Source organism: Trichechus manatus, unplaced genomic scaffold (genome assembly GCF_000243295.1).
Source record: "Trichechus manatus latirostris isolate Lorelei unplaced genomic scaffold, TriManLat1.0 scaffold00031, whole genome shotgun sequence".
Classification (NCBI taxonomy): domain Eukaryota; kingdom Metazoa; phylum Chordata; class Mammalia; order Sirenia; family Trichechidae; genus Trichechus; species Trichechus manatus.
The window spans coordinates 16,342,745-16,353,770 of record NW_004443967.1 but is presented as its reverse complement, the minus strand read 5'-3'; positions in this window follow the sequence as shown (position 1 = coordinate 16,353,770).

The following is an 11,026-nucleotide window of genomic DNA, read 5'->3' as shown; positions in this document are numbered from 1 at the left end:
TATGACTTTCTATTGAGTTGTCTAATTCTGAAATTTTATTGTTAATCTTCTGGATTTCTGATTGCTGTCTCTCTATGGATTCTTGCAGCCTGTTAAATTTCCTGTATTTCCTCTATTGTGTGTTCTGTGTTTTGCTTAATTTCCTTCCTAATTTCTTGAAGAGTTCTGTATAGTAATCTTTTGTATTCTGCCTCTGATAATGCCAAGAAATTTTCCTCCTCTGGAAAATTTCTAGATTCTTTATTTTGGGAGCTTGCTGAAGCCATCATGCATTGCCTATTTATGTGATTTGATATTGACTGTTGTCTCCACACCATCAGAAGGTTATTACATTTATTTATGTTTGCGTACTGTGTCCTAGCTTCTTGTTTTGTTTTGATATGGCCCAATAGGTTGCCTGTATGAGCTAGTTTGATTATTGGCACCTTTGAAGCTCTAATGCCCTATCACCATGTAGTTAGATCTGTTACTAGGTATGTGAGCTCAGGAGTCTGCCCACTCCTCTTATAGGGATTCAGCTCAGGTGCCCCGGTAGATAGCCACCAAGTGTGTGGTATAGGCTCTCACTTACAGTCCTAGACAGGCATGGGTGATTGATGTAGGCACAGGCATCTAGCTGCAGCAGGGGGACACACTCTGAGCAAGGCAGGAGGCTGACAGCCGCCCCCTAGTGTCCAGGAGGACGGCGTGTCCCTGTTCCCTAGAGTGCGTATGTGGGTAGATTTTGTCACTGGACTATGAGCACCCAGTGCTGTTGGCTGTAAGGACTGGGGGGCACCTCTTATTCATGGATCCCTATCACAGGTGGCTATCTGGTGTGGGTGGAGCCACCACTCCTAAGGCCCCTATGTGGGTAGATGAAGACCCTGCTTAATGGGCAGAGCAGTGTCAAATATGACGAACCTGGCACTTCACAGCTGAAACAGTTGAAGTTAGACTTCAGGTATATACCCTGTTGTACTGCAGTAATGAGGGCCTATGCTGTTGAATTGGGCCCACACAAGTCTATGCAGGCGGAAAGGCACTCAAAGTCCGTGCATCCCTTATGCTTGTGCCTAGGCAAAGGAGTAGCGCCTACCCTTGGTTCCTGGCTTAAGGGAGCCGGCAGTTTATTTTTTCCCATTTTTTAATTTGTTTACTGTCCAAGGCAGGGAGAATGGCTCTGGGCATGTGACGGATCCTACGTCTGGCCCAGGGGACTGGGCAATTGCTGAAGCTGGTCTGGGACCCAGTGCAGAGCAGGGAGCGGGGAGGTAAATGAGAGAGAGGTTTTTCCCTAAGGGGGGTGTTTTTGATCCTCGTGGTAGGCCATACGCAAGTACTTATTTTTCCCTGATCCAAGGCTGCTTCTCACTGGTTCTGGGTGGCCATGTAGACTCTCTGGCACTGGTTCTCTCCCAGTAAGGAAAATGTGCCTCTGGAGCATCACTGCTTGCCTGCCTCACTGCTTATCCCCTAGCTGATCAGGCCTGACTGGCTTAGTCTCTCGCCGGGTCAGGTCTGGCAACTCCTTGCTGCTTCTGAACTGTCTCTCCCTCCCCCTGCCACTCTGTTCAGTTCCTCAACTCTGCTTTTGATGTTTACGGCTCCCAGATTTCCATATATAATCGAATCACTTGTTTTTTTGGGTCTTTGTTGTAAGAAGTTCTGCCGGAAGTGTCCAACTACTCCGCCATCTTGGCCCCGCCCTGAAAACCTGTTAAAACTTTAAAGATTGTTTTTTAAAAATGAAACATCATGGTAAATGTTTATTCCTACAGACCATGCGTTTCCTCAGATGTGCAATGCAGAGGGTCTGGTATGCAAGGGAGATCACATTAACAGTGATAGGCCACAGGTCATTGAGTGTTTCTGGCTATTGCAGAACTTCCAGCAGGATCCTTGAAAATCCTTCCTCTGCATACACTTACACACACACAGTTATTACTACTTACTAGAATTCCTCACCACCACCTATTTGTCAGTTTGTTGTACTGTGGTGGCTTAAATGTTGTTATGGTGCTGGAAGCTATGCCACCAGTATGTCAAATGCCAGCAGGGTCACCCATGGTGGACAGATTTCAGCAGAGCTCCCAGACTAAGACAGACGAGGAAGAAAGGCATGGTTATCTAGTTTCAAAAATTGGTCAGTGAAAACCTTATGGATCACAACATAGTATTGTTCGTATAGACATACCATCAGGAAAGACCAATAGCTGGAAAGCAACATCATGTTTGGTAAAGCAGAGGGTCAGTGAAAATGAGGGAAACCCTCAATGAGATAGATTGGCACAACAGCCAAAACAATGGACTCAAACATACCAACGATCACGAGGATGGTGCGGGACTGCGCAATGCTTTGTTCTGTTATACGTAAGGTTACCATGGATCAGAGCCGACTCGATGGCAGCTAACAGCAAGAGAATTCCTCAAATGAATTCACACCATAATACCCTGAAAAACTTCCAAGCGAGAGCCACCACACTGGGCTCAGAATTGTCCCTCCCGTCTGTCGGTGGTGGCTTTGCTATTGGGCCAAGCATTTAGGACTTTCTGCCCAACTGCCTCCGTTCTCCCAGCGCCGATTAGTGTCTCAAGCCCCTCTTTCCCCTCTCCCCCATCCCTGGAGCCCAGCCAGAGCTGGACCCCAGCATCAGTCCTGGCTTAATCTCAAGCTTCATTTTAATGAGATGGAAAATAACACCTATTTTTTGGAAGACCATATATAAATTAGTTATTGATTTTTAAACACCATGGAAATATGATGTGAAAGGCAGTGCAGTGTATGGGCCTGAATAATTAGCAGGAAAAGCAGAGGTACAAGCTCTTGCCCCATTGTTCCACTGAGCTGGTTATCTGGGAACTAACTCAGCCCTCAGTCACTTGGGCTGCATGGGTGGGCTGAAAAGGGGATGGCTGCTATGGGGCGAGGGGTCTCCAGCCAGGCTGCACTGGCCAGGAGCTCCTCTGTAGAACAGAGCCCACTGCCCTCCAGACATCGAAAGACCTCCTGGACACGTGAGTGTCACCAGAACCTGTTCCTCAGGAAACCCAAAGTAGCAATTCTTGGCTGACTATGGGAGTAGAGGTGACTATAGGTCCCTGTTATGAATTGAACTGTGTCCCCTTAAGTATGTGCTATAAATCCTAGCCTCTATGCCTGTGATTATAATCCCATTTGGGAACGGGTTGTCTTAGTTACGTTAATGTGGCAGGATTAGTATAGGGTGCATCTTAAGTCAATCTCATTTGAGATATGAAAGAGATTAAACGCAAGCTAGCAAAGAGAGATGGGGGAAGAGCAATGCCAAACCACGTGAAGATCACCCAGGAGCAGAAGCTCAGAAGAGACAAGGACCTTCCTCCAGAGCCGACAGAGAGAAAGAACCTTCTCCTAGAGCCGGTGCCCTGAATTCAGACTTCTAGCCTCCTGATCTGTGAGAAAATACATTTCTGCTTGTTAAAGCCGTCCACTTGTGGTATTTCTGTTATAGCAGCACTGGATAACTAAGACAGTCCTTTTCTCTTGAAAAGAAAGCTTTATGATTTCTTTATATTATAAAGGTAGTAAATGCTCACTGTAGAAAATGTGGTAAATATGGAGAAGCAGAAAGGAGACACCATCATCATAAACTCATCATACCAAGACAATCAGTTCGCATTCTTGCTCATTTCTTCTCATATTAGATTAGAATTCTCTGATTTTTAAAAATTGTGTTTGCCGTAATAGTGTTCCTATAACATTGTATGGTATATTCTGTTTTGTTTCCTGTTAATATTATATCTGATGCAATTTCTCTTTTATTATAAGCTCTGTATAAACATCATTTTAAATAACGTTTTAGTGTATTGCAATTCTATTATTTCCTCAACCATTTCTCGGTTGTTGGACATTGAAGCTGCAGATCATTTGTTTTTGGCAATAATGAGGGGTGAGCGAATGAGCAGAACCTCCAGACGATGTACTCAGAAATTGATGTGCAATCCTACAGCAGAGGCTGGCCCTTCTTTTCTCAGACTCCAGGGAGCAATCACGTGATCCTCAGTGGTCTCCATGGGACCAATTAACGCCTGGCTTCTGGGGTCAGACACCAGTCCACAAGCGGAGAGTCCACAAGCATTTGCTAATTTGTCATTCTTCATTCATTTACTAGACAATTGTTGCACACTTCTGTCTCAGTGTCCTGGGGCTGCCATGAGAAAACAGCACAAGTGTGTGGCTTCAAGGAACAGAAGTATCGTCTCACAGTTCTGGAGCACAGAAGCACAAGTCAGAGCATCAGCCACGTCAGTTCCTTCTGAGGCTTTGAGAGAGGGACGTTCCATGCTTCTGTCCAACTTCTGGTGGATCTAGCAAACCTTGGTGTCCTTTACTGCTTGTAGATGCAGCCACGTCTCAGTTACCTAGTGCTGCTATAACAGAAATACCACAAGTGGGTGGTTTTAATGAATGGAAATTTGTTTTCTCGCAGTTTAGGAGGCTGAAAGTCCAAATTCAGGGCGCAAGCTCTAGAGGGAGGCTTTCTTTCGCTGTCAGCTCTGGGGGAAGGTCTTTGTTCCTTGGTTCCTTGGTTCCTTGGTGATCTTCGTGTGGCTTGGCATCTAGCCTCCCCTTCTCTGCTTACTTGCCTGGTTGCTTGCTCAGTCGGCTCTTTTTATATCTCAGAAGAGATTGACTTAAGACATACCCTACACTAATACTGCCTTATTAACATAACAATATAAACTCATTCCCAAATGGGATTATAATCACAGGTATAAACCACAAAACCAAACCCATTGTTGTCGAGTCCATTCCAACGCGTAACGACCCTATTGAACAGAGTAGAACTGCTCCACAGGGTTTCCAAGGCGGTAATCCTTACGGAGACAGACTGCCTCATCTTTCTCCCGCAGAGCAGCTGCTGGGTTTGAACCAACAACCTTTTGATTAGCGGCTGAGTGGTTAACTACTGTGCCACTAGGGCTCCTCACCGCAGGTATAGGGGTTAGGATTTACAACACGTATTTTTGGGGACACAATTCAATCCATAACAATCCACCTGCATCATCACACAATGATTCTGTTTCCTGGTCTGTTCTTCCCTTTTCATAACACACCACTCAGGAAGAATTAAGATTAGGACTCACCCTACTCCGCCTGGTCAAAACCAAACCAAACCTATTACCCTTGAGTTGATTGCGACTCACACAGCGATCCTATAGGATAGGGTAGAACTGCCCCATAGGGTTTCCAAGGAGTGGCTGGTGGATTCAAACTGCCGACCTTTTGGCTAGCAGCCGAGCTCTTAACCACTAGGCCATCAGGGCTCCAAGGACCTCATTTAACTTAACTGATAACAAAAGAAAAACCCTATTTCCAAACAAGGTCATGTTCACAGGGTTAAGACTTCGACTTAACATTCTGGAGGAGGCAATGTAATCCATACGACGGGCAATGTACAAGCACTGAGGGAACACTGAGTTAGAGAGGTAAGAAGGAAGCGCCCATGCCTTTTGGAGCCGAGGACCTAGCTGTCACGAAATGAGCACTTAGGAGTGAGACGAGGCTGTGGTAGTGAGGGAGCTGGGAGCCAGGGTGGGGGTGACAGGGAGTAGAGAGGCCTCCACTGGTTTGTGAAATTATCTGAGGCTTGAACAAGGACCACCACCACCTGTCAGTTTGTCATGCTGTGGGGGGGGTTGCGTGTTGCTGTGATGCTGGAAGCTATGCCGCTGGTATTTCAAATACCAGCAGGGTCACCCATGGTGGACAGATTTCAGCGGAGCTTCCAGACTAAAACTAGGAAGAAAGGCCTGGTGATCTAATTCCAAAAATTTGCTGGTGAAAACCTTATGCTCATGAACAACAATAAATGCCTCTTGGTTAAAAAAAGAGAGAGAAAGAAAGAAACGTTATGGATCACAACAGAACATTGTCCGACCTGCTTGCTTTGGGCACATCAGCAGGAGGGATCAGTTGCTGGAGGACATTGTGTTTGGTGAAGGAGGGGGCCAGTAAGGGCAAAGGGGACCCTCGGTGAGACGGACTGGCACAGCAGCTCCAATGATGGACTCGAACAAGCTGGTGATCGTGAGAATGGCAGAGGACAAGGCAGCGTTTTGCTCTGTTGTACATGAAGTCGTCATGAGTCAGAGTGGACTGGACAGCATCTAACAACAACAACAAAGGAGGAGCAAGAGTCAGAGCTGCCAGGTAGGGGGTGGCAGGGGCAAGGTGTGACGTGGGGAGTGTGGCCTGGTACCTCCCGCAGCCACTACAAGGCCAGAGAGGCCGAGCGAACTGAGGGAGCTGGTCACCAGCAGCCACTTAGGCTTTGAGTTAGCGATGGCGGAGGGGGTGCCGGAGGTTTCCCCTGGCAGCAGGGCAGTGCGATGGGGTGGGGGCAGGAGGTCGGGACACCCCTGCCCACCCCTATATGTGGGTTAGGTGAACAGGAGCCCTGGCAAATGGGCCTGGTGCTACCACTCCAACGGGTAATTAAAGAGATGTATGCTAATTTTTAACTTGGTTAAGGGGTATTACCTTAGACAAATGAACCTCTCCTTTCCCAATAATTAGATATCCAAACAAACACACGCTTTTCTCCCCAGTTAAATGAATGGAAACTCTAAGCTGCAGAGCCTGATTTCCATATGGCCCATTTGTTGGTGGTTTCCACTTCACTGCTTTCCTTAACTTCACAAAGGCAAAGCACACTCTAACGAAGCATAATAAAATCATAACGGTAAAAATATCACTTTAATTTTTGGAGAGCATGAAGTGCTTATTTACAGTTGGAAGAGAAGACACTTAGGTTCAGCTCAGATGTCACGTTGTTTCCAAGACAATATACTTTAGAAAGCTTGAGGGACAGTGGCGTCCAGGTGGCGTCTCTCAAAATTATATTTAAAGAGGTGATGTCTGTTCTTTAGGTATGTAAAGGATGGATCTTAGCAGGCAAATTTGATTGTTCTTTTTTTATTGAATTACAAAATTGGGGGGGGAGGAAGTACAATCGATAAATTATACACACTTTAGTGCTGGGCAGTGAATCTCAAAGCCTGGTCCACGTGCTGCAAGTGATGGGCTCAGGTGCTGAGACCTTTTATTTGAATGTTTGTGGCTTCGGCATGTGTATGCGGGTAGCTGGCTGGCGGTGATACCAGGGTGAGAAGGGGGCCCAGGCACCCTGTGATTTTTGCGGTGGTGTTCCTTAGCCTGCTTTACCTCCAATTTTGGTGTCTGATAGAAATTCCCTGCACTACAGTTGCTGTACTTGATACAGGACACCTCCCCCCTACCCCATCCCACCCCCCTCACTGCCCAGGACACTGTATGGGACCGTGTCACTAAAAGCCCAGAAGTACAGGACCAGAAAATGTACTTACACAAAAAAGTGAGAAAAGACACACACACACACACACACACACACACACACACACACAGATATTTACCGTTAGCACAGGTAACTTACAGGTGAAGCAGAAATTGCAAAGATGTGGGTCAGGCCAATAGCAGCATCTGCGTGTAGCTGATCTTTGTTGTTTTGGTGGTGGTGGTCATTAGCTGCTGTTAAGTCGGCCTAGACTCGTGGCTACCCCCTGGCACAATGGAATGAAACACTGCCCAGTCCTGTGCCATCCTCAAGATCAGTTGCAGATTGGACTGCTGTGATCCATAGGGTTTTCACTGGCTGATTTTCAGAAGTAGATCACCAGGCCCTTCTCCCTAGTCCCCTTTAGTTCTGGAATTATATGTGGGACTCATGTTCATAGTTAAAATGAGGCCCACAGAAACCTTGGGAAGGCGCGGAGCCCTACCTAAGCAGAGGACTACCCGGTTACGCTCATTCCTTAGTCTAAAATCCCACCATCAGCTCTTGTTTTGCATGTGGATGTCAGAGCCGCCCCCCCAAAGGTGAATGTAAACCTGCTCTCTGGTGGCACGTCACAGTACTCTCAGGGCTCTGTGAGGTCATGTCTGAGCTTCCACAGGTGGGCAAGGATCGGCCTCTGGACAGGCAGGGTGTGATGGGGAGGTGTCGGTTGGTCGGGCCACAGAGAGCAGAGGATGGGGCTCTGGACAGGCCGGGTGTGACGGGGAGGTGTCGGTTGGTCGGGCCAGCGGAGAGCAGAGGATGGGGCTCTGGACAGGCAGGGTGTGACGGGGAGGTGTCGGTTGGTCGGGCCAGCGGAGAGCAGAGGATGGGGCTCTGGACAGGCAGGGTGTGATTGGGAGGTGTCGGTTGGTCGGGCCAGCGGAGAGCAGAGGATGGGGCTCTGGACAGGCAGGGTGTGATGGGGAGGTGTCGGTTGGTCGGGCCAGCGGAGAGCAGAGGATGGGGCTCTGGACAGGCCGGGTGTGATGGGGAGGTGTTGGTTGGTCGGGCCAGCGGAGAGCAGAGGATGGGGCTCTGGACAGGCAGGGTGTGATGGGGAGGTGTCGGTTGGTCGGGCCAGCGGAGAGCAGAGGCTCAGCCTGGAGGCAGGCTGGAATAAGGTGGAGCATTCAGCAGTAGCAGGAACGCTATGTGACCCGAGGTTGGATGAGGTCCCCTGGTCCTTCAGTTGGTTCTAGTTCTCTCAGATCCTCAGAGCCCCCATCCCAGGATGGGTCCCCACAGCCTAGGGGCTGCTCTAGGTGGACCTGAAAGGCCAATGGTGGCTCTGAAAGTTCCCCGGGGGAGGTGAACAGATGGGCTAATGACAGAGTCGCCATAGACGCAGGGCCCGACCACACGGGTTGTTTACAACTGTGGATGAAAGCTGGGCTTCCTTCTCTGATGTCAAAGTGTATGGGAAACCACATAAGTTAATAACAACAACAAATGACAACATATGCACACATATCTTTTATATAAGGCTTTCCTTCTTTATCACACAATCTTTCACACACACACACTTTCAAGACAGGAACTGTCATTATTCTTCCCATTTCAAAGATGAGAGAAGAGAGGCTTAGAGAGGTGAAAAAGACATGTCTGAGCACACACAACAAATGAAAGTGGGAAACTTGGCCTCAAAACCACAAACTCAGATTCCAAGTTTATTGCCCCCTTTATTGTACACAGCCTTCGTTCAGCAGACTTAGCAGGGAAAGGGGAGAACTTTTTTGGGAGATACTCTCTGAGGCAGTAGCTGTTCAGCTGTCCTTCTCCACTTTTAGTACACTGTGCTGTGACCAGACACAGCATCTGTCTTTCCTAGACAGGGTTGAACTGCGAAGATGATGGTGACAACCACATTACCATAACAACCACCAACACCACCGCCACTCCTCCCATTGGAAGCTTACTTGGCAGGAGACTGAGTAGCAGAATGGAAATGACAGGGACTCTGGCGTCAGACAGGCCTGGGTAGGATTCCTGAATCTGCCCTTTGCTACGTTACTCTGGGCAAGAGACCCGAGTGCTCTGCTCCTCGCTTTCTTTGTGAGAAAAATGGGAACAATCACGCTTTGTGATCAAAGGCTCTGGAGGGTGACTGCCTGGCATGTAGCAGCTGCTCAGTAAAGTGCTTCCAATAAGGAAGAACCAAATTAAAAACAAAAAAAAAACTAGTTGCCATCAAGTCAGTTCCAACCCCGTATGTGCAAAGTAGAACTGTGCTCCATAGGGTTTTCAAGGTTGTGACCTTTTTGAAGCAGATTGCCAGGCCTTTCTTTCAAGATGCCTCTGGTAGGATTTGAACTGCCAACCTTTCGGATAGTAATCCAGCCCTTACCTGTTTGCACTACATAGGGACTCCCCAATAAGGAATAATGCTTGTTTATTGGATCGCATGATAAATCACGGATAACATTGTGAAGAATGGGAATTCCAGAACACTTGATTGTGCTCATAAGGAACATGTACATAGACCATTCAAACAGAACAAGAGTATATCACATAATTTAAAATAAGGAAAGGTGTGTGTCAGGGTTGTATCATTTCACCATATTTATTCAATCTATATGCTGAGCAAATAATCTGAGAACCTGGACTATATGAAGAAGAACAGGACATCAGGATTGGAGGAAGACTCATTAACAACCTGCGTTATGCAGACGACACAACCTTGCTTGCTGAAAGTAAAGAGGGCTTGAAGCACTTACTGATGAGGATCAAAGATCACAGCCTTCAGTATGCATTACACACCAACATAAAGAAAACAAAAGTCCTCACAACTGGACCAATAAGCAGTATTATGATAAATGGAGAAATGACGTATTGCATTGGGCAAATCTGCTGCAAAAGATCTCTTCAAAGTGTTAAAAAGCAAAGAAGTCAGTTTGAGGACTAAGGTGCGTCTGACCCATGCCTTGGTGTTTTCAATTGCCTCATATGCATGGGAAAGCTGGACAATGAGTAAGGAAGACTGAAGAACAATTGATGCCTTTGAATTGAGGTGTCGGCGAAGAATATTGAATATACCATGGACTGTCAAAAGAATGAACAAATCTGTCTTGGAAGAAGTACAACCAGAATGCTCCTCAACAGCAAGGATGGGAAGACTTTGTCTCATGTACTTTAGATATGTTATCAGAAGGGACCAGTCTCTGGAGAAGGACACCATTCTTGGTAGACAGCAAAAAAGAGGAAGACCCTCAGCTAGATGGATTGACACAGTGGCTGCAACAATGGGCTGAAGCATAGCAACGATTGTGAGGATGGCGCAGGACTGGGCAGTGTTTCATTTTTTTGTACATAGGGTCGCTATGAGTTGGAACCAACTACATGACCACACCTAACAACAACAATTCGATCTTGTGAGGTCAGTGGAGAAAGTGCCCTCTGTCTCCCCAGTAGACTCTTTGGATTCCTTTGTTTGACTCAGCCCTGGGTGCATAGGTCTCTGTCCTCTGAGGTCTAAACAAAATGGGCAGAGACCCCTTTCCCACATCCAGGCTGCTTTTGCCTTTTCTGCGGGACTCACATTCTCATGGCTGTGCGCGTTCTGATGTCCTGCCCTCGCTGGGCCCCCCCCCCCCCCCATGGCCCATGGCCCCCTGCTTCAGAGCGCTACTCAGCCCCCTTTATGGATCCACCCACAAACCACTCACACAGGTAGATCTACTAGAGGTTCA